The sequence below is a fragment of the Triticum aestivum genome, chromosome 6D, assembly GCF_018294505.1.
Source record: "Triticum aestivum cultivar Chinese Spring chromosome 6D, IWGSC CS RefSeq v2.1, whole genome shotgun sequence".
Taxonomy (NCBI): Eukaryota; Viridiplantae; Streptophyta; class Magnoliopsida; order Poales; family Poaceae; genus Triticum; species Triticum aestivum.
In genome coordinates, this window is record NC_057811.1 from 311,630,224 (window position 1) to 311,655,321 (window position 25,098).

A 25,098-nucleotide genomic window follows, 5' to 3' on the forward strand; every position below is an offset into this window, starting at 1 on the left:
CCGAGGGTCATCTTTATTTTAAACCCCCGGGCCAGTGTTCCTCTGAGTGCTGGTCCAAACTAGAGCCCTTTGCAGCGCCACCTTGGGGAAACTCGAGGATTGGTTTTAGTTGTACGGACTGCTCATCCGGTGTGCCCTGAGAACGAGATATGTGCAGATCCTATCGGGATTTGTCGGCACATTCGGGCGGCTCTGCTGGTCTTGTTTTACCATTGTCGAAATGTCTTGTAAACCGGGATTCCGAGGCTGATCGGGTCTTTCCAGGAGAAGGTTTATCCTTCGTTGGCCGTGAGAGCTTATGATGGGCTAAGTTGGGACACCCCTGCAGGGTATTATCTTTCGAAAACCGTGCCCGCGGTTATGAGGCAGATGGGAATTTGTTAATGTCCGGTTGTAGAGAACTTGTCACTTGACCCAATTAAAATACATCAACTGTGTGTGTAGCCGTGATGGTCTTTTCTCGGCGGAGTCCGGGAAGTGAACACGGTCTGAGTTATGTTTGATGTAAGTAGGAGTTCAGGATCACTTCTTGGTCATTGCTAGATGACGACCGTTCCGTTGCTTCTCTTCTCGCTCTCTTTTGCGTATGTTAGCCACCATATATGCTTTGCCGCTGCAGCTCCACCTCTTTACACCATCCTTTCCTATAAGCTTAAATAGTCTTGATCTCGCGGGTGTGAGATTGCTGAGTCCCCGTGACTCACAGATTCTACCAAAATAGTTGCAGGTGCCGATGATGCCAGTGCAGATGATGGGGTCGATCTCAAGTGGGAGTTCGATGAGGAACGTGGTCGTTACTATGTGTCTTTTCCTGATGATCAGTAGTGGAGCCCAGTTGGGATGATCGGGGATCTAGCATTTGGGGTTGTCTTATTTTCATCTGGATTTTGACCGTAGTCGGTCTATATGTTTGTATTCTGGATGATGTATGAATTATATTTATGTATTGTGTGAAGTGGCGATTGTAAGCCAACTCTTTATCCCATTCTTGTTCATTACATGGGATTGTGTGAAGATGACCCTACTTGCGACAAAACCACTATGCGGTTATGCCTCTAAGTCGTGCCTCGACACGTGGGAGATATAGCCGCATCGTGGGCATTACATGTTCATCGGGAGGGGTGTGTCGTACCGCAAAACGGGACTCCACGGGATACTGTTCATCTCCACCGTCGACCTCCTCCAGCCTCCACGGGCTACTGTCGACCTCCTCCAGCCTCCACGGGCTCCTGTTCATCCAGCCTCCACCGTGCGCTACTCCACCGGCTACTGTTCAACCACCCCTCCACCGTCTACTGTTCATCCAGCCCTCCACACCATGGGGTCCTGTTCAACCACCCCTCCACGGGCACCCCTCCACCGTCTACTGTTCATCCAGCCCTCCACCACACCACGGGGTCCTGTTCATCCAGAGGCAACGCCACCGCTCACTATTCATCCAACCCCCCCCGGCAACGCTCACTGTTCATCCAATCGATCGGCTTCGTTAGTAGCAGTAGCGAAGGAATCGCTCGATCGGGTTCTGTCATGGAATTGTCACGGCAGATGTCCTTGAACTAGGACTTAGTCGTGGAGCCATCGCAACTAGGAAGCTTAAAGGGGTTAAGTGGGACAAGAGTCACGAGGGTTTATACTGGTTCAGCCCCTTACGGTGAAGGTAAAAGCCTACGTCCAGTTTGAGGTGGTATTGATTAGGGTTTCGATGACCAGGGAGCGAGACCGCTATGCGCGGTTCTCGATGAGATCTTGCTTGTCCCTAAACCGCTGCCGGGTCGTCCCTTTATATAGGGAGGCTGACGCCCAGCAGCTCTCAGAATCCCGGCTTCTCATAAAAGTGTTTGGCTCGGACTCTCAACTATTCTTGCCTTGCACTACAAGTTCTACCATAATGATGATTGTAACTACGGGCCTTAAACCATATCCGGGTCTTAAGCCCATCTTTGGCCCACCGTCTTCTTGCTTGGCGCCGGGCTTCTGGCAGTGACCATATGAGTAACCCGGCCCCTCCTGGCGGGTGACTCTAAGGTCTATATCCTCAACATTAGGCCCCAGATTGATTTGAGCCGGCTCATGTCAATCTTCAATTCTTTCGACAGAAAAAATCTCCGGCTTACCATTTGTGTGAAGGCCATAAGCCGGCGTGACGTCATTCTCTGGACTCCGGGTAATCCGCCGTGACGTCATCTTCCATTAAGCCCGTTTTTTACTCCACCAGATCCGCAACGGATCTTATCTTTTACTGGCATCCCGAAAATCGAGGCGTTTCATGGGGAGATAACCACGTCGTGGTCTCCTTGATTCTCGTGCCCACTTATGAGCTCGCCCTTATAAATAGGCTGGCCCGACGGGCCTTTAGCCACTCCTCTCTTCCCTGTCGTCTCCTTCCTCTCACTGCTCCCGTGCTGCTCGAGCTCCGCCGCCGTCGCCGCCGCGGGTCTTCTCGTCGTCACCAGCTCAGGCCGCTGCATCACCCTGATTTGACCAGAGAAACGCGACGACCTCCGCGACTCTCCAGCACCGGTGAGTACTTGCCACTCCATAGGGCAGATCCGTACTAGGGCTCCGTAGTTCTTCCTCTGTTCTTCGTAGTTCATCGCGGCCTTCAGTAGATTTGATTTTTACTGCCTCCTTTTGATCTTAGTATAGTATAGAACTAGTGCGGCGGCTGTTTATTATTCATTCCAAATGTAAGTAAGTCTCTTTTCACTGCATAAGGGCCTCGTTCGAGCTCAAGAACTCCCCTGCGTCTGTTTTTAGGTCTAGAAACCTTTCTTTTGCCCGACCATTTTGATCCAAAATATTTACCGCAATGTGTGAAATCTGTTTTCACCACACTTAGTAAAAAACTGCACTAATGGAGTCAATGGCGGGTTACATTTCCGGTTTAAAGAAACCACGCGTCGTAGAATCTTCCGACTCAAAGGAGACCATGCGCCATAGAATTTTTCCGGCTCATCTGTGATAAGGCCGTAGACAATCGAGTTACTCTCAATACCTCGGGCGGCTTAATAACCTGGTGCACTTAGATATATGTCATTAGTCCCCTCCGTAAGCCGCCACTTAACACGGAATTACAACTTTCCTCCGGCTTATACTTAAACCGGACGTTTCCTTTTATCATAGGCTGCCGACTTTCACCATGCCTCCCAAAGCTCCTAAAACCTCTATCACTTGCAATTGGATGAGGTCCAATGTCACCAACGAGACGCTAGCAGAGTTTGTCAAGTCAGGCCACCTGCCAAAGAAGGATGTCATGTCCTACCGTACCCCTGACCCGTCAGAAGAGAGACCACAGCCAAAGGACGGGGAGGTGATCATTTTTGCGGATCACATGAGCCGAGGCTTCGCACCACCCGGCTCAAAGTTTTCCAGAGACGTTCTGAATTTCTTCGACCTGCGGCCTCAGGACATAGGACCCAACTCAGTGTCCAATATTTGCAACTTCCAAGTGTTCTGCGAGGTTTACCTTGGAGAAGAACCTAGTCTGCTGCTCTTCAGAGAGCTGTTTTACTTGAATCGTCAGAACGACTGCGCCAATGGGCCAAGTCTGGAGCTAGGTGGCATCTCCATTTAGAGACAGAGAGACTGTCTTTTCCCTTACGCCGAGCCGCCGAGTCACCCAAAGGACTGGAACATGACTTGGTTCTATTGCCAAGACACGTCACCGGCTGATGAAAGTCCGCTGCCCGGCTTTCGCCCATCGCGTCTGGAATCAACACACCCACTGTCAGACAAACTGACTCAAGCGGAGCGCCAGCCTCTGGTCCCCACCATAAACAAGATCAAGGCTCTCCTGGGCAATGGTCTCAACGGAATCGATCTGGTCCGAGTCTAGATCTCCTGGCGGGTGATCCCATTGAGCCGCCGCCCCGGCTTAATGTGCGAGTACACGGGCCGAAAGGATGACCCTCAGAGACACAGCCGCAACGATCTTCCTGAAGATGTTGCAGAGGAGATGACCAAGGCTCTTTTAAACGAGAGCCTGGCAGACTGCAGAAGGACCGGGTTAGCCCCCTTCTGCAAGACCAACCCAGCCCCAGCGGTAAGCCTCCAATCTAAACATCTTATCTTCTTCTGCATATAACTTTCATCTGAATCGTTTTAAGAAAATCATCATTGTATTTTTCAGGCTGACGACAAGTTCTGGCGGGTCAAATATGACCATGAGGCGGCCAAGAAGGCCAGAAAGGCGAAGAAAGCCGCCAAGAAAGCCGCTCCCCGTAAGAAGGGAAGTAGGCCAACTGCTTCGGAGCTGATGCAACTAAGCGACAGCTCCGAGACAGAGGTAACCCCTGAACCTGTAAGCTCTTTGTTATGTTTTATTGTTTATTTCTGTCCGCCTTACCAACACTTGTTCATCAACAGGATGACACCGGAGCCAGTAACCCGGTGGTTGAAGAGGTAATGTCACATTCCTCCGACTCGGAGCCCTTGCCAAGGCTGAAAGTCCGAAGGGTAACCCGGAAAGTAAGCTTTTCACATCCTTTAGCTTATCAAGATCCTCAATTTATTTTGAAGCGACAGGTTCATGAGAGCCGGCGTCACACCCGGACCAACAAGGACACCGACCTCTCCTCCGGGTTACCTGACGCATCGAGGAAGCGCCGAACTGAGGTTATTTCCCACTTGTACCCTTTTCATCCGTTGGCGGGTATTATACGTCAGCCACTCAATTCTTCTGACTCAAATTATCAGGAGACCTCCCCCTCTTCGGGCGACTCTATGCAGTCGAGTCTTCCGGCTTTCAAGACCGCGCCCGGGTAATGATAACCATCTCATGTTATACTTGTCTTTACTTATTGTGCTTAACGTTTCTGTCCTTTCAGTGCCCAAGCCAAGCTCACCAAGAGGGCGAAGAAGGCAAAACCAGTCGAAGAGCCGGAGTTGCCTGAGCCGGAGGCAGCAGATCAAGAACCGCCAACTGCCTCCGCTCCCGAAGCCGCCGCTCCAACCAACAAGGCAGCTGCAGAAGCTTCTGCTAACCCGGAGGCCTCCGGCTCGGCTCAACCAGCAAATGATCCGGACGTGGTAATCACCCGGACGGAATTTGTTGAGCCGGGGAGACCTACCGCACTGGCCAAGTGCTCCGCCAAGGGGGAGTTGCTACAGCCCCGCCGGGTGAACCTGGACCTCTCCGACTACGCCAACCTGAGCATTGGAGAGCTCGTCTCTGGCTACATCAACCAAGTGCATACGAGCCGGGACGCAGAGGTTGCCATGGTGAACCAGATCCAGCAGAAATCTGAGGTATCATTCTGCTGTCCTCTTACTTACTGCATAGTTACCTTTACCATGCTAGCCCCCAAGTCGACGACTTATGATTGAATATGTTGTAGACTTAGGTTCCGGCTTACTCAATTGAACTGGCAGTTTGTAGATAGAAACGTTCAAGATGCATTAGCCCCCAAGTGCCAAGTGTCTTTGCTTGGAAAACGCTTGGGACTTTACATTTGTATAGTAATTGTTCACGCCATAACCCGGAAATTTATGCAGGCTGCTGGCAAGAAGCTGGAAACTGACCTCGCTGATCTCAAGAACCGGCTGAAGACGCAAGAGATGGAGACCCGGAAGGCAAATGCAAAATTTGTGTCCAGCATCGCCGTGCAAGAGAAACTGAAGACGGAGTTTGACTCTGAACGGAAAGCCTGGGCCGAAGAGAAGGCCGCACTGGTGAACCGGGCCGAACAGGCGGAGAAGGCCCTGTCAGAGAAGACGGCCGAACTCTCCGGCTTAAAGCGCCAAGTGTCTCAAATGGTTGCAGCCATCTTCGGTAAGTCATCCGCCAACTTTCATCCAGTTTAAAATTTTGATGCCTCATAACTCACCCTTGTCGGCGGCTTATCCCGTTTTGTGAAACAGGTCCCAGAAGTGCCAACCTCAACCAGAGTGTGGTAACCAAGCTAAAGGCCGTGTACACCCTGGTGGAGCAACTCTACACCGGGTCACAGCGTGCCTTGGCTGTGGTGGCCCTATCCAACGAGGTGCCGACTCACCTGGCGGAGGTTCTTCGCCGGCTCGCCGTTCTGCCTCAACGTATCCAAGAGCTGCGACGGGCCTCTGCAAGAGACGGAGCGATCGCCGCGCTGAGCCGGGCCAAGGCTTTCCTCCCCGAGTTAGACCCGGCGGACATCGTCCTCGGCTACCCAAGTCTGAAGGAAGATGGCACGGCCTTCGAGCAAAGAGACTTTGCCGCCTGCGTGAAGGTCGTGCGCCCGGTGGCCACCCTTATCGGGAACGACACAGATCTGACCAAGTACCAGCCGGGTTACAATGCGGAGAATCAGAGGATCCCGACCCCTCGCTATGAAGCCCTGAGTTTAATTCCGCCGGCTCATCAGCACACCTTCGCCCCGGAGATTGACCCGGCCGGGTTAATTGACGAAGAATCCCAATTCGAAGCTCTGAGCGGCATCGACTAGAAGTCGTCGACTTTCCAGACCCTGGGAACAGCCGGAGGAGAAGGAAGAGACGAGCCGGAGACTTCAACCCAGCAAGCGTCGTAATTCTGCTGGCGGTTTACCAAACAATGCCTCACCCTTTTGGACTCAACGAATCTTGTAATAGAGTAGGACCAACACTTTATCTTTGTCGTGCCATCGTACACGCCTTGAATGCTTGAAGTTTTATTGAAGTTATCTCCTTTATATTTCTCCGGGTCATGCATTCCCCTTAGTCTCAAATAATTGCCTTTAACTATCCTGCATAGAAAGACGAATCACAAGTCTCCAGGCGGCTTACCGCCCTGAGAATCATATGTTTCAGATATATAACCCGGAATATGAATCAAAAAAGACTGGTTCTCAGGTATGTCCGTAATACAGCCGTAATAACACAATTAGCGGTCTGCAAGCATACTTCCGGTTTAGATAACCCGGATAATAAGGTTGGTACCTTAATTCTGATGTACTTGTCTTAATGACACCCATTGTGTTCAACTAACACTGTAAATCAAAGTTAAGCCGGCAAAGTGAGACCCGGCCATACACCCTTTGAAATATTCAGAGGAAACTTGCTATAAAACAGAAGAACTTAGGGGCTTCCGGTTCGAATACGACCAGAGACCCGGCCCAAAAGGGGTTATGCTAGGATTCGAATGCGATCATATAGCCCCCAGTGGGTGGGGCGATGCCAATCAAAAGGGTATCGACAGCTATGTTCTCTTTGGTTCGAATACGACCTATGTTTGAACAGGAAGCCCCCAAATGACCTTAAAAATTATTTAACGACGCTGATTCGAATACGATCCACGTCGGTTCCCAAAGGGGTTAAACTAAGATTCAAATATGATCAAAGAAAATTCCCCAATGAGCTCGGCACTTTGCCAATCAAATGGGTATCGACAGCTATGTTCTCTTTGGTTCGAATACGACCTATGTTTGAATAGGAAGCCCCCAAGTGACCTTATTGCTTACGGCTAGATTCAAAGATGATCATAAGCCGGATCCTCCTTCAAGCTATCTTGTAATCTTGCAATGAAAACAACACGTACACATTTGGAGGAGGAAAAAGGACAGAGGTCCTGCTTTATTGCTTATCATAATATATACATGGCTTAGAGAAATATGTACATCATGAGAGCCGGTGGCTCAAGTGTAGTAAGGCCGAAGCTGAGCTATGTTCCACGATCGACGGGTCTCTTCCTCCGACTTACGTGAATCTTTGTGCTCCCGAATGTCAATGAGGTAATATGACCCGTTGTGCAAATTCTTGCTGACCACAAAGGGTCCTTCCCAAGGCGGGGATAACTTGTGAGCATCTGTTTGATCTTGGATGAGCCGGAGCACCAGATCGCCTTCCTGGAAGACCCGGGACTTAACCCGGCGACTGTGATAACGACGCAGGTCTTGTTGCTAAATCGCTGATCGAGCTGCTGCCACATCACGCTGTTCGTCCAACAAGTCCAGAGCATCTTGGCGCGCCTGTTCATTATCTGCTTCGATATAAGCCGCCACTCGAGGCGAGTCATGACGAATGTCACTGGGGAGGACTGCTTCTGCTCCATAAACCATGAAGAAAGGGGTGAATCCCGTAGACCTGTTAGGAGTAGTATTGATGCTCCATAACACGGAGGGTAACTCCTCCACCCAACAACCTGGCGTCCGTTGCAAAGGGACCAAAAGTTGGGGCTTGATGCCCTTCAGAATCTCCTGATTAGCTCTCTCAGCTTGACCATTGGATTGAGGATGAGCCACCGACGAAACATCAAGTCAGATATGCTCTCGTTGACAAAACACCTCCATGGCGCCTTTGGATAAATTGGTGCCATTGTCAGTTATAATGTTGTGTGGAAAACCAAAGCGAAAGATCACCTTTTTCATAAACTGAACTGTCGTGGCTGCATCACACTTGCTAACTGGCTCTGCTTCAACCCACTTGGTAAATTTGTCAACTGCCACCAAAAGGTGGGTCTTCTTATCCTTGGACCTTTTAAAAGGCCCAACCATATCGAGCCCCCAGACCGCAAAGGGCCAAGTAATTGGGATCATCCTCAGCTCTTGAGCCGGCACATGAGCCCGTCGTGAGAACATTTGGCAACCATCACATTTACTGACCAAGTCCTCCGCATCGGCATGAGCCGTCAGCCAATAAAAACCATGAAGAAAAGCCTTGGCCACAAGAGACTTTGAGCTGGCGTGATGGCCACAATCCCCTTCATGAATCTCACGCAAGATCTCTTGACCTTCCTCAGGGGAAACACAACGCTGAAATGCTCCCGAAACACTGCGGTGATGCAACTCACCATTGATAACAATCATTGACTTAGCCCGCCGGGTTATTTGCCTGGCCAAAGTTTCATCCTTAGGCAACTCGCCCCGGGTCATGTAAGCCAGATAGGGCATTGTCCAGTCCGGTATGATATGGAGAGCCGCCACCAGTCGTGCCTCCGGGTCAGGGACAGCCAAGTCTTCCTCTGTAGGCAACTTAACAGAAGGATTATACAGGACATCCAGGAAAGTATTAGGCGGCACCGACTTTCGCTGGGATCCTAGCCGGCTTAAGGCATCAGCCGCCTCGTTCTTCCTGCGATCAATGTGCTCTACTTGGTAGCCCTGAAAGTGCCCAGCAATGGCATCAACTTCGCGGCGATAAGCCGCCATGAGAGGGTCCTTAGAGTCCCACTTGCCTGATACTTGTTGAGCCACCAAGTCTGAGTCACCGAAACACCTTACCCGGCTCAAGCTCATCTCCTTAGCCATCCGAAGACCATGGAGCAAGGCCTCGTACTCAGCCGCGTTGTTAGTGCAAGGAAACATCAATTGTAGCACATAATGGAACTTGTCACCTTAGGGGAAGCCAACACGACTCCAGCCCCCGAGCCCTCCAACTGCCTGGACCCATCAAAGTGAATAGTCCAATATGTGTTATCCGGCTTTTGCTCGGGCACTTGTGACTCTGTCCAATCATTGATGAAATCCACCAAGGCCTGAGACTTAACAGCAGTGCGTGGCATGTATTTCAGACCATGGGGTCCGAGCTCTATAGCCCACTTAGCCACTCTCCCCGTGGCCTCTCTGTTTTGAATGATATCACCAAGAGGGGCAGAACTGACCACAGTGATGGGATGACCCTGGAAATAATGCTTAAGTTTCCGGCTTGCCATGAACACACCATAAACAAGCTTCTGCCAATGCGGATACCGCTGCTTGGACTCAATGAGCACTTCGCTGACATAATAAACCGGCCGCTGAACCGGATGCTCCTTACCCTCTTCCTTGCGCTCCACCACCACGGCCACACTGACGGCTCGTGTGTTAGCAGCCACATACAGCAATAAGGGCTCCTTATCAACCGGAGCAGCAAGGACTGGGGGCTCTGCCAGCTGCTTCTTCAAATCCTCAAAGGCAGTATTAGCTGCATCATTCCAGACAAAGTTATCAGTTTTCTTCATCAACTGATATAATGGCATGGCCTTCTCACCCAAACGGCTTATAAACCGGCTTAAAGCAGCGATGCGACCCGCCAAGCGCTGAACATCATTTATACACGCCGGCTTAGCCAGGGAGGTGATGGCCTTGATCTTCTCCGGGTTAGCTTCAATGCCTCTGTCAGAAACCAAGAAACCCAAGAGTTTGCCTGCAGGAACACCAAAAACACACTTGGCCGGGTTAAGCATCATCTTGTAAACCCGGAGATTATCAAAGGTTTCCCTCAAATCATCTATCAGGGTTTCCTCTTTTATAGATTTAACCACAATATCGTCCACATAAGCATGAACATTGCGCCCAATCTGTTTATGAAGACAGTTCTGTACACAACGCTGGTAAGTCGCCTGTGCACACTTGAGTCCAAAGGGCATAGACACATAGCAGAAGGCTCCAAAGGGAGTGATGAACGCCGTCTTCTCCTGGTCCTTAACTGCCATTTTAATCTGATGATATCCGGAATAAGCGTCCAGGAAACTTAAGCGCGCACAACCGGCCGTAGCATCAATGATTTGATCAATACGGGGAAGGGCAAAAGGATCAGCCGGACACGCCTTGTTTAAGTCCGTGTAGTCCACACACATCCGCCAAGTGCCGTTCTTCTTGAGTACGAGCACCGGGTTAGCTAACCATTCTGGGTGAAAGACTTCAACAATAAACCCGGCCGCCAAGAGCCGAGCCACCTCTTCACCAATAGCTTTCCGCCTCTCCTCATTGAACCGCCGAAGGAACTGCCTGACCGGCTTAAATTTCGGATCAACATTGAGAGTGTGCTCAGCGAGTTCTCTAGGTACACCTGGCATGTCGGAAGGTTTCCATGCGAAGATGTCCCTATTCTCACGGATGAACTCGATGAGCGCGCTTTCCTATTTTGGATCCAGATTGGCATTGATGCTAAACTACTGAGATGAATCTCCTGGAACGAAATCAACAAGTTTAGTCTCATCAGCCGACTTAAATTTCATTGCCGGCTCATGCTCCGTAGTCGGCTTTTTCAGAGAGGTCATATCTGTTGGGTCAACATTGTCTTTGTAAAACTTCAACTCCTCTGTTGCACAAACAGATTCTGCATAAGCTGCATCGCCTTCCTCACATTCAAAGGCCACCTTCCGGCTGCCGTGAACCGTAATGGTCCCATTATGACCCGGCATCTTGAGCTGTAAATATACGTAACACGGCCGTACCATGAACTTGGCGTAAGCCGGCCGCCCAAATATGGCATGGTACGGGCTTCTTATCTTGACCACCTCAAAGGTCAATTTTTCCACCCTGTAGTTGTGCTCATCTCCGAAGGCCACTTCCAACTCGATCTTGCCGACTGGATAAGCCGACTTACCAGGTACCACACCATGGAAGATAGTGTTTGACTGGCTGAGATTCTTATCAACCAACCCCATACTGCGAAAAGTCTCATAATAGAGGATGTTGATGCTGCTGCCTCCGTCCATGAGTACCTTAGTGAACTTATATCCTCCCACCTGAGGAGCCACCACTAAGGCCAAGTGACCCGGATTGTCCACCCGGGGAGGGTGATCCTCTCTACTCCATATTATAGGCTGCTCAGACCACCGCAAGTAGCGTGGAACCGCCGGCTCAACAGCGTGCACAGCCCTCTTATGAAGCTTCTGATCTCGCTTACACAGACTGGTGGTAAACACATGATACTGCCCGCGCTAAGCTGCTTTGGATTGGTCTGATAACCTCCCTGCTGTTGTTGATGACCCTGGCCAGATTGCTGATTAAAGCCCCCTTGACCGTTCTGAGGGTTAGAATTTGAGCCGCCGCCCGGGCCATGTAAGCCGCCGGCGCCTGAGCCGCCGCCCGGGCCATTGTAATTCTTAAAGGCCTTCATGATTGCACAATCCTTCCATAGATGAGTTGCTGGCTTCTCTCTAGAGCCATGCCTTGGACAAGGCTCATTCAACAGTTGTTCCAGCGTCGGGCCTGACCCGCCACCTCGGGGAGGGGGCCTCCCCTTGCGTCGCTGGTTATTACCTTGTGAGCTGGCGTTGGCTACAAACTCTAGGCTGCCATCGGCCTTGCGCTTGCCTCCTCCTTGGTTCCCCGGGTTATGCTGAGGACCCTTGCCATTGCCGTTCTTCTTTCCCTTCCCTGTCCTTTCATCATCTGAAGCGGGGTCCTTGGTACCATCAGAATCGGCGTACTTGACAAGAGCCGCCATCAGTGTACCCATATCATTGCAGTCGCGCTTAAGCCGCCCGAGTTTCATCTTCAGGGGCACAAATCGACAATTCTGCTCCAACATTAAGACTGCAGAGCCGGCATCCATCTTATCCGAGGAATGTATTATCTCCTTAACCCGGCGAACCCAATGTGTCGTAGACTCACCCTCCTGCTGCTTGCAGTTAGTCAAATCCACAATTGACATAGACTGCCTACAGGTATCCTTGAAGTTTTGGATGAACCGGGCCTTCAGCTCAGCCCAAGACCCAATGGAATTTGGTGGTAGCCCTTTCAACCAAGTGCGGGCAGTCCCATCTAACATCATGGTGAAGTACTTAGCCATGGCCGCCTCACTGACCTCCAGCAGCTCCATAGCCATCTCATAACTCTCGATCCAGGCTGCGGGTTGTAAGTCTGCTGTGTAATTAGGCACCTTCGTGGGACCTTTGAAGTCCTTGGGTAGACGTTCATTGCGGATAGTTGGCACTAAACAAGGGACACCCCCAGTCCTGTTAGGGATACCCACGTCGGCGGAAGTCGTCGAATAAGCCGGGGGAGTCTGGTAAGCCGTCAACTGAGGCACCTGCTCCGCCTCCTGCCGCGCTCTGTCCTGGTCTGCTGCATGAAAAGCTCCGTTATGAACCGGGCCATGGCCAGGGGGCGGGTCATGGCGTCGGACATTACTTGAGCCGGTCGCTGAGACCATGTGCCTGCTGTAACTCGGGCTCCGGCCTGGCCGAGGGGTCGAGTGGATCCTGTCCTGGCTGTAGGAGTACGCCTCTTGCTGCGCCAGGGATGTCTAAAGGAGTTCCCTGACCCGGCGGGTTTCAATAGCCGTCGGAGAGTCGCCGTCGACTGGGAGAGCCGCCAACCGTGCTGCCGCGGCGACCATGTTCTCCAGCTGGTTATTATAATGACCCGGGGGTATTGGCACGTACTGAGGCGGGGCAGGGGGCACCTGGGGAGGCCCCATCACTATTGGCTGAATAGGGGTCCCAGACCCGGGCACTATGACCCCTGGCGGGTTACTAGACCCTGCACCTGGCGTGGATCGTAAACCGGAGGGAGTCGAGATTGGGCCTTTTGATGCCTCCTTCTCATGACCTCATTGGACGCGTTCTGATCCATCGTGAGCCGGAAGGACTGCGCCTGGATCAACTGAGTTTGGGCATCGAGAGCCGCCCTTTCCGCAGCCATCCTGATCCCTTCTACTGCCAGATCCTCCTTAGCTTTCACTAGATCCATTTTTAACTGCGCCACCTCCGCATCATGCTGAGCTTGATCTGCCGGGTCAACTGTAGCGGTTAACATAGTTGTCATCTTGTCCGTGAGATCCATTAATACCTGAGCCGGCGAGGGCACCGGGTTTCCCGCTCCAGCAGCGGGGTTCTGAACAGGCTGTGCACCAGCCATAAAGACTCCAACCTGACTTGGCGGCTCAAACGGGTCCGGAATACTGTCACCATCGGAACAACCTATGAGACTGCCATCTTGAAGTTGATACAACGAGTTTGACTCATCGGTGGACGACTCGCCGTCAGAGCCGGCGGTCGCCTCATCACCAGATCCAGATTGATCAGAGGGCCCTCCATGGATACATCCCACAAAAGCGTGCCGTAAGGCAGGCCGGGCCCAGGAGGGTCGTGCACGCTGAGCCGTCTCGATGAGATCGGCGCAGAGATCCGGCTCAGGGCCCGGCTCACCAATCTTGCCAATGAAAACATGAATTCCGCCGAAGGGGACCCGGTACCCGTACTCAATTGAGCCGGCGTCGGGGCCCCAGTTTGCATCGTCGATGTAGAGCTTGCCGCGACGACTCTTGGTCATCCGGCCCACAGCGTATCCCTTGAGCCCTTCGAAGCTGCCCTTCAAGAACTCAAATCCACCGTGCGCTGGCCCCACGATGGGCGCCAACTGTCGTGGAATTGTCACGACAGATGTCCTTGAACTAGGACTTAGTCGTGGAGCCATCGCAACTAGGAAGCTTAAAGGGGTTAAGTGGGACAAGAGACACGAGGGTTTATACTGGTTCAGCCCCTTACGGTGAAGGTAAAAGCCTACGTCCAGTTTGAGGTGGTATTGATTAGGGTTTCGATGACCAGGGAGCGAGACCGCTATGCCCGGTTCTCGATGAGATCTTGCTTGTCCCTAAACCGCTGCCGGGTTGTCCCTTTATATAGGGAGGCTAATGCCCAGCAGCTCTCAGAGTCCCGGCCGGCTCATAAAAGTGTCCGGCTCGGACTCTCAACTATTCTTGCCTTGCACTACAAGTTCTACCATAATGATGATTGTGACTACGGGCCTTAAACCATATCCGGGTCTTAAGCCCATCTTTGGCCCACCGTCTTCTTGCTTGGCGCCGGGCTTCTGGCAGTGACCATATGAGTAACCCGGCCCCTCCTGGCGGGTGACTCTAAGGTCTATATCCTCAACAGGTTCAGTTAACAGCCATCGATCGATCGCTCGGGTTCAGTAACGCGTAGCCTGTAGTGACTCTAACGTGTACGAGAGAAATGCGCATCGCTCGGCCCCCGACCTCCCACCGTAACCGGGAACTCCCCGAAATTTTCCTCCCCCTCACTTCTACCACGGTTTTTTCCGTCATGGACGGCCCAAAGAATGTCATGCAGCTGCGTCTCCGGACCGCCTAGGATGAAAAGCCCATTTTCAGTCATGATTTTTTGTCATAGGAGCCCACCACATCTATGATGATACCGGGTTTCGTCACAATTATCGTCATAGAGGTGTCATATGTATGACAGAAAAAAAATTCGTTCGGCCCAAAATGTCACGGATGTGTCTTTTTTTTGTAGTGTTCGTGTCAACCCAACAGACACTTTCGGAGATACCTGTAGTGTACCATTATAGCCACCCAGTTACGTTGTGACGTTTGGCACACCCAAAGCATTCCTACGGTATCCGGGAGTTGCACAATCTCATGGTCTAAGGAAATGATACTTGACATTAGAGAAGCTTTTGCAGACAAACTACACGATCTTGTGCTATGCTCAGGATTGGGTCTTGTCCATCACATCATTCTCCTAATGATGTGATCCCGTTATCAACGACATCCAATGTCCATGGTCAGGAAACCATAACCATCTATTGATCAACGAGCTAGTCAACTAGAGGCTCACTAGGGACATGTTGTGGTCTATGTATTCACACATGTATTATGATTTTCGGATAACACAATTATAGCATGAACAATAGACAATTATCATGAACAAGGAAATACAATAATAACCATTTTATTATTGCCTCTAGGGCATATTCCCAACAGTCTCCCACTTGCACTAGAGTCAATAATCTAGTTCACATCACTATGTGATTGTAATGAATCCAACACCCATTGGGTTTGATCATATCTCGCTTGTGAGAGAGGTTATTAGTCAACGGGTCTGAACCTTTCAGATCCGTGTGTGCTTTACAAATCTCTATGTCATCTTGTAGATGCAGCTACCATGCGCTACTTGGAGCTATTCCAAATAACTGCTCTACTATGCGAATCCGGTTTACTACTCAGAGTCATCCGGATTAGTGTCAAAGTTTGCATCGACGTAACCCTTTACGACGAACTCTTTTACCACCTCCATAATCGAGAAAATTCCTTAGTCCACTGATGACCCACAAGTATAGGGGATCTATCGTAGTCCTTTCGATAATAAGAGTGTCGAACCCAACAAGGAGCAGAAGGAAATGATAAGCGGTTTTCAGCAAGGTATTCTCTGCAAGCACTGAAATTATAGGTAACAGATAGTTTTGTGATAAGATAATTTGTAATGAGCAACAAGTAACAAAAGCTAATAAAGTGCAGCAAGATGGCCCAATCCTTTTTGTAGCAAAGGACAAGCCTGGACAAACTCTTATATAAAGGAAAGCGCTCCCGAGGACACATGGGAATTATCGTCAAGCTAGTTTTCATCACGTTCATATGATTCACGTTCAGTACTTTGATAATTTGATATGTGGGTGGACCGCTACAAAATAAGTATTAAGGTAAACCTAACCATAGCATGAAACATATGGATCCAAATCAGCCCCTTACGAAGCAACGCATAAACTAGGGTTTAAACTTCTGTCACTCTAGCAACCCATCATCTACTTATTACTTCCCAATGCCTTCCTCTAGGCCCAAATAAAGGTGAAGTGTCATGTAGTCGACGTTCACATAACACCACTAGAGGAGGGACAACATACATCTCATCAAAATATCGAACGAATACCAAATTCACATGACTACTAATAGCAAGACTTCTCCCATGTCCTCAGGAACAAACGTAACTACTCACAAAGCATATTCATGTTCATAATCAGAGGGGTATTAATATGCATATAGGATCTGAACATATGATCTTCCACCAAATAAACCAACTAGCATCAACTACAAGGAGTAATCAACACTACTAGCAACCTACAGGTACCAATCCCAGACTTAGAGAAAAGAATTAGATACAAGAGATGAACTAGGGTTTGAGAGGAGATGGTGCTAGTGAAGATGTTGATGGAGATTGGCCCCCTCCCGATGAGAGGAGCGTTGGTGATGATGATGGCGATGATTTCCCCCTCCCGGAGGGAAGTTTCCCCGGTAGAACAGCTCCGCCAGAGCCCTAGATTGGTTCCGCCAAGGTTCCGGCTCGTGGCGGCGGAGTCTCATCCCGAAAGCTTGCTTATGATTTTTCTTCGGACGAAAGACTTCATATAGCAGAAGATGGGCACCGGAGGGCCAACAGGGGGCCCACGAGGCAGGGGGCGCGCCCAGGGGGGTAGGGCGCGCCCCCACCCTCGTGGCCAGGGTGTGGGCCCCCTCTGGTATTTCTTCCGCTCAGTATTTTTTATTATTTCCAAAAACAACTTCCGTGGAGTTTCAGGACTTTTGGAGTTGTGCAGAATAGGTGTCTAATATTTGCTCCTTTTCCAGCCCAGAATTCCAGCTGCCGGCATTCTCCCTCCTATGTAAACCTTGTAAAATAAGAGAGAATAGGCATAAGTATTGTAACATAATGTGTAATAACAACCCATAATGCAATAAATATCGATATAAAAGCATGATGCAAAATGGACGTATCAACTCCCCCAAGCTTAGACCTCGCTTGTCCTCAAGCGAAAGCCGATAACGATTAATATGTCCACATGTTTAGAGGTAGAGGTGTCGATAAAATAAATACGAACATGAGGGCATCATGATTAATCTTATAACAGCAACATATATGGATATTGTCATATGATTTCTTATGCTCAAGTAATAATCTATTCACAATGCAAAGTATGAATCAGAAACTTCATTGAGAACTAAGAAACTATAATCTCAGTCATTGAGGCAATTGCAATTTATCATAACATCAGAAAGAGTCTATGTCCGAGCTTTTTAGCAAGTCCACATACTCAACTATCATTTAGTCTTTCACAATTGCTAACACTCACGCAATACTTGTGGTTACGGAGTTTTAATCGGACACAGAGAAAGATAGGGGCTTATAGTTTCGCCTCTCAACCTTTTACCTCAAGGGTAATGTCAACAATAATAGTTCACGATAACTTACATCCAATTAGATATATGTATGAGGATATTTCCAACACACTGTGCTTGCCAAAGGATAAAATGTAAAAAGGAAAGGTGAAAATCACCATGACTCTTTCATAAGGTAGAAGATAATAATAAAAGATAGGCCCTTCGTAGAGGGAAGCAGAGGTTTCCATGCGCTTTCAGGTTTGGATGCACAAAATCTTAATGCGAAAGAACATCACTTTATTTTGCCACTTGTGATATGGACCTTTATTATGCAGCCCGTCGCTTTTATTTCTTCCACATCGCAAGATCATATAAAGCTTATTTCCTCCACACCAATCAATCATACATATTTAGAGAGCAATTTTTATTGCTTGCACCGATGACAACTTACTTGAAGGATCTTACTCAATCCATAGGTAGATATGGTGGACTCTCATGGCAAAACTAGGTTTAAGGGTTTTTGGAAGCACAAGTAGTATCTCTACTTGGTGCAAAGAATTTGGCTAGCATGAGGGAGAAAGGAAAACTCAACATGTTGGATGATCCATGACAATATACTTTATCTCAGATATAAGAAAACATAACCCATTACGTTGTCTTCCTTGTCCAACATCAACTCTTTAGCATGTCATATTTTAATGAGTGCTCCCAATCATAAAAGATGTCCAAGATAGTATATTTATATGTGAAACCTCTCTTTCTTTATTACTTCCTATTAATTGCAACGATGACCAAAGCTATGTTTGTCAACTCTCAACAATTTTTAATCATCATACTCTTTATATGTGAAGTCATTACTCTCCATAAGATCGATATGATCTCTTTGTTTCTTTTTATACTTTTCTCTTTTCTTTTATTCACTCAAGATTATAGCAAGATAATCAAGCCCTTGACTCAACACTAATCTTTATTATATAGCTCGCGGACTCGATTACATAGAGGGATCATAAAGCAAAACTCAAAACTAAATCATACTAAAACTTTTATTCTACTAGATCAAAATACTAGTAAAGGGAACAAACTAAGAAAAACGGTAAAGATAGGAGATGTGGCGGTGATACGATACTGGGGCACCTCCCCCAAGCTTGGCAGTTGCCAAGGGGAGTGCCCATACCCATGTGATTATATCTCCTTTGTTGGTGAGGAAGGTGGTGGAGTTGTTGATGATGTGGGCTTGTCGTCCATCTTCCAAGGCATAGGCTCACCATCATAGAAGGATGATCGAGTCTCCGGGATCCTCAAATCTGCAGCCAAACTCATCCTCTTGAATCTATATTCATACTCACAGTTTTGGTTTTGCAGGTCATAGATTTGGGCTTGGAGGTGCTCGATCTTCTCGTGAAGCTTGAAGATAGTCTCCCCAATGTTCTTGGCATCCAGCTTGTGGTTGTTGGTGAACTCCGCGATCATCATGTGGTTAGAGTTGAGTCCACGTTCCACCATCCCCTGGCACTTGAAAACTTGTTGCTCCATTGCTTCGAGCCTCGTCTCCACGCTTCCGGTCCCCTTCGGTCCCTCAACATCGCGGATGTGCAGCAACCCATCACGCATCTCAATGGTTTGAGGGTGTCGCAGCACCTCCGCGAGGTAAGGGTTGATGACCTTCCCGAAGAACTTGTCCTTGGGGGCGCTTGGAGACGTCATGATGATCTAGATCTGTCAGAAAAATAGCTCGACACGAAAACATAGGATATTTGCATGATACAGGAGTGAAAACCTTCGGGAGAATATATATAATGGATTTTTACCGACCAAAATACGTATCGTGCAAGAAAACTGAGTACGGAGAGCACACGAGGTGCCCACGAGGCAGGGGGCGCGCCCAGGGGGGTAGGGCGCGCCCTCCACCCTCGTGTCCTTCCCGGACCGCTTCTTATTTTTCTATTTTTCTAAATATTCCAAAACGGAGAAAAATTGCCATTAGAACTGTTTTGGAGTCGGTTTACTTACCGTACCACATACCTATTCCTTTTCGGAGTCTGAAACGTTCCGAAAAGTGTCCCTTATGTATTCCTCCGGGGTTACGGTTTCAATAACATTAGTTTCAACATTTATAGGATTACCTGAGATATAATGTTTAATTCTTTAACCGTTCACCACCTTCGGATTTGTGCCCTCGAAGTTGTTGATTTTTATGGCACCGGAACGATAGACCTCCTCGATAACGTAAGGACCTTCCCATTTAGAGAGAAGTTTTCTTGCAAAAAATCTTAGACGAGAGTTGTATAGCAATACATAATCACCTACATTAAACTCACGCTTTTGTATTCTTTTGTCATGCCATCTTTTAACTTTTTCTTTAAACAACTTGGCATTCTCATAGGCTTCGGTTCTCCATTCATCAAGTGAGCTAATGTCAAATACCCTCTTCTCACCAGCAAGTTTAAAATCATAGTTCAGCTCTTTAATGGCCCAATATGCCTTATGTTCTAGTTCGAGAGGTAAGTGACATGCTTTTCCATAAACCATTTTATACGCAGACATACCCATAGGATTTTTATATGCAGTTCTATAGGCCCATAATGCATCATCAAGTTTCTTGGACCAATTCTTTCTAGATCTATTAACAGTCTTTTGCAAAATTAATTTGAGCTCTCTATTGCTCAATTCTACTTGACCACTAGACTGCGGGTGATATGGAGATGCAATTCTATGATTAATATCATACTTAGCAAGCATTTTACGGAAAGCACCATGAATAAAATGTGAACCACCATCAGTCATTAAATATATAGGGACTCCAAACCTCGGAAAAATAACTTCTTTAAGCATCTTAATAGAGGTGTTATGATTAGCACTACTAGTTGGAATAGCTTCTACCCACTTAGTAACATAATCAACAGCAACTAAAATATGTGTATATCCATTAGAGGTAGGAAACGGTCCCATATAATCAAAGCCCCAAACATCAAATGGTTCAATAACAAGTGAATAATTCATAGGCATTTCTTGACGTCTACTAACATTACCAATTCTTTGACATTCATCACAAGATAGGACAAACTTACGGGCATCCTTGAAGAGAGTAGGCCAATAAAAACCGGATTGCAATACCTTATGTGCAGTTCTATCTCTAGCGTGGTGTCCTCCATAAGCCTCGGAGTGACACTTGCGTAGGATCTGTTCCTGTTCATGCTCAGGTACACAACGTCTAATAACACCATCTACTCCTTATTTATAAAGGTATGGGTCATCCCAGAAGTAATGTCTTAAATCATAGAAAAACTTTTTCTTTTGCTGGTATGTGAAACTAGGGGGTATAAACTTAGCAACAATGTAATTAGCATAATCAGCATACCATGGAGCAGTACGAGAAGCACTTATGACATTTAGTTGTTCATTAGGAAAGCTATCATCAATAGGTAGTGGGTCATCAAGAACATTTTCTAACCTAGACAAGTCGTCTGCAATGGGGTTCTCAGCTCCCTTTCTATCAATAATGTGCAAATCAAATTCTTGTAGCAAGAGAACCCATCTAATAAGTCTAGGTTTAGCATCTTTCTTTTCCATAAGATGTTTAATAGCAGCATGATCAGTGTGAATAGTTACTTTAGAATCAACAATATAAGGTCTGAACTTATCACAAGCAAATACAACTGCTAAGAATTCTTTTTCAGTAGTTGCATAATTTCTCTGGGCATTGTCTAGAGTTTTACTAGCATATTGAATAACATTTAATTTCTTATCAACTCTTTGCCCTAGAACAGCACCTACAGCATAATCACTAGCATCACACATAATTTCAAAGGGTAAATTCCAATCAGGTGGCTGAACAATAGGTGCAGAAATTAATGCTTTCTTAAGTATTTCAAATGCTTCTACACAATCATCATCAAAGACAAATGGTATATCTTTTTGTAATAAATTAGTCAGAGGCCGAGAAATTTTTGAGAAGTCCTTAATGAACCTCCTATAAAACCCGGCATGACCAAGGAAACTTCTTATACCTTTGATGTCCTTGGGACATGGCATCTTTTCAATAGCATCAACTTTAGCTTTATCAACTTCAATACCTCTTTCAGAAATTTTATGCCCCAAGACAATACCTTCATTAACCATAAAGTGGCACTTCTCCCAATTCAAGACAAGGTTAGTTTCTTCACATCTCTGCAAAACTCGATCAAGGTTGCTCAAGCAATCATCAAAAGAGGATCCATAAACGGAGAAATCGTCCATGAAAACCTCACAAATCTTTTCACAAAAGTCAGAGAATATAGCCATCATGCATCTTTGAAAGGTAGCTGGTGCATTACATAAACCAAAAGGCATACGTCTATAAGCAAAAGTACCGAAAGGGCAAGTAAAAGTGGTCTTAGCTTGATCATCAGCTGACACATGTATTTGAGAGAAGCCAGAATAACCATCTAGAAAGCAAAAATGTGTATGTTTGGATAATCTTTCCAGCATTTGATCAATAAAAGGTAAGGGGTAATGATCTTTTTAGTAGCTTTATTTAATTTGCGGAAATCAATTACCATCCTATAACCTGTAAAATTCTTCGCGGAATCAATTCATCTTTATCATTAGGAACGACAGTAATACCTCCTTTCTTAGGGACACAATGGACAGGACTTACCCACTGACTATCAGCAACGGGATAAATTATACCTGCCTCAAGGAGCTTTAGTATTTCCTTTCTTACCACTTCTTTCATCTTAGGATTCAGGCGTCGTTGGTGATCAATAACGGGTTTGGCGTCTTTCTCCAAATTTATTTTGTGTTGACATAGAGTGGGACTAATGCCCTTAAGATCATCAAGAGTATATCCAATAGCAGCACGGTGCTTCTTCAGAGTTTTCAATCATTTTTCTTCCTCCTTCTCTGAAAGGTTAGCACTAATAATAACGGGATATATCTTCTTTTCATCAAGATAAGCACATTTAAGAGTATCAGGCAATGGTTTAAGCTCAAACACGGGATCACCCTTGGGTGGAGGAGGATCCCTAAGATTTCAACAGGCAACTTTTTTTTCAGAATAGGACCCTGTTTAAAGAACACTTCATCTATTTCCCTTCTTTCATTCATAAACATATAATTTCATGGTCTAGCAAATATTGTTCTAAAGGATCACTAGGAGGTACGGCAATAGAAGCAAGACCAATAATTTCATCTTTACTAGGCAATTCCTCTTCACGGTGTTGTCTACGAAATTTAGAGAAATTAAACTCATGAGACATATCACCTAAACCAATAGTAACAACATCCTTTTTGCAGTCTATCTTAGCATTAACAGTGTTTAAGAAGGTTCTACCAAATATAATGGGACAAAAGCTATCTTGTGGGGAACCAAGAACAAGAAAATCAGCAGGATATTTAGTTTTCCCACACAAGACTTCAACATCTCTAACAATCCCAATTGGTGAAATAGTATCTCTATTGGCAAGTTTAATTGTGACATCAATATATTCTAACTCGGCAGGTGCAATATCATGCATAATTTCTTTGTATAAGTCAATAGGTATTAAACTAGCACTAGCACCCATATCGCACAAGCCATGATAACAATGATCTCCTATTTTAACAGAAATAACAGGCATGCCTACCACATGTCTATGTTTATCTTTAGCAAAAGGTTTAGCAATTCTAGCAGTCTCATCACAGAAATAAATAACATGACCATCAATATTATCAGCCAAGAGATCTTTAACAATAGCAATTTAGGTTCAACTTTAACTTGCTCAGGAGGTGTATAAGTTCTAACATTGCTTTTACGAACCATAGTTGAAGCTTTAGCATGATCCTTTATTCTAACAGGGAAAGGTGGGTTCTCAACATAAGCAGTAGGAACAATAGGATCATTATAAGTGATAGTCTTTTCTTCAACTTTAATATGTGCAGCTACTTTTACTTCTATGGGAGGATGATATTTAAACCACTTCTCCTTAGGGTGATCAACATGAGTAGCAAAAGATTCACAGAAAGAAGCTACTATCTCAGAGTCAAGTCCATATTTAGTGCTAAATTTACGGAAAACATCGGTATCCATAAAAGATTTAACACAATCAAACTTAGGTGTCATACCTGACTCCTTACCTTCGTCGAGATCCCAATCTTCAGAGTTGCGTTTAATTCTTTCCAATAAATCCCATTAGAATTCAATAGTCTTCATCATAAAAGAGCCAGCACAAGAAGTATCGAGCATGGTGCGATTGTTATCAGAAAGCCGAGCATAAAAATTTTGAATAATCATTTCTCTTGAGAGCTCATGATTGGGGCATGAATATAACATTGATTTAAGCCTCCCCCAAGCTTGAGCGATGCTTTCTCCTTCGCGAGGCCAAAAATTATATATATAATTACGATCACGATGAACAAGATGCATAGGATAAAACTTCTGATGAAATTCCAATTTCAATCGTTTGTAGTTCCATGATCCCATATCCTATACCATGTCAATGTATCTCCCTTCAAAGATAAAGGAAAGAGCTTCTTCTTGATAACATCATCGGGCATACCTGCAAGCTTAAATAATCCACAAACCTCATCCATATAGATTAGGTGCTCATCAGGATGTAATGTTCCATCTCCTGCAAAAGGATTAGCTAGCAGTTTTTCTACCATACCCGAAGGAATTTCAAAGTAGACATTTTCATTTTCAGTAGGTTCAGTAGGTTGAGGAGCAACTCTTTGCTCTACTGGTCGGGGTGAAGATACCCCAAACAAGCCCCTCAGAGGATTACTTTCCATAGTAACAAGTGACAGTAAATTTCAGCACACTATATAAATTTTTCCTTACCAAAGGCGCTTCACTCCCCGGCAACGGCGCCAGAAAAGAGTCTTGATGACCCACAAGTATAGGGGATCTATCGTAGTCCTTTCGATAAGTAAGAGTGTCGAACCCAACGAGGAGCAGAAGGAAATGATAAGCGGGTTTCAGCAAGGTATTCTCAGCAAGCACTGAAATTATAGGTAACAGATAGTTTTGTGATAAGATAATTTGTAACGAGCAACAAGTAACAAAAGTAAATAAAGTGCAGCAAGATGGCCCATTCCTTTTTGTAGCAAAGGACAAGCCTGGACAAACTCTTATATAAAGGAAAGCGCTCCCGAGGACACATGGGAATTATCGTCAAGCTAGTTTTCATCACGTTCATATGATTCGCGTTCGGTACTTTGATAATTTGATATGTGGGTGGATCGGTGCTTGGGTGCTGTCCTTACTTGGACAAGCATCCCACTTATGATTAACTCCTATTGCAAGCATCCGCAACTACAAAAGAAGTATTAAGATAAACCTAACCATAGCATGAAACATATGGATCCAAATCAGCCCCTTACGAAGCAACACATAAACTAGGGTTTAAACTTCTGTCACTCTAGCAACCCATCATCTACTTATTACTTCCCAATGCCTTCCTCTAGGCCCAAATAAAGGTGAAGTTTCATGTAGTCGACGTTCACATAACACCACTAGAGGAGAGACAACATACATCTCATCAAAATATCGAACGAATACCGAATTCACATGACTACTAATAG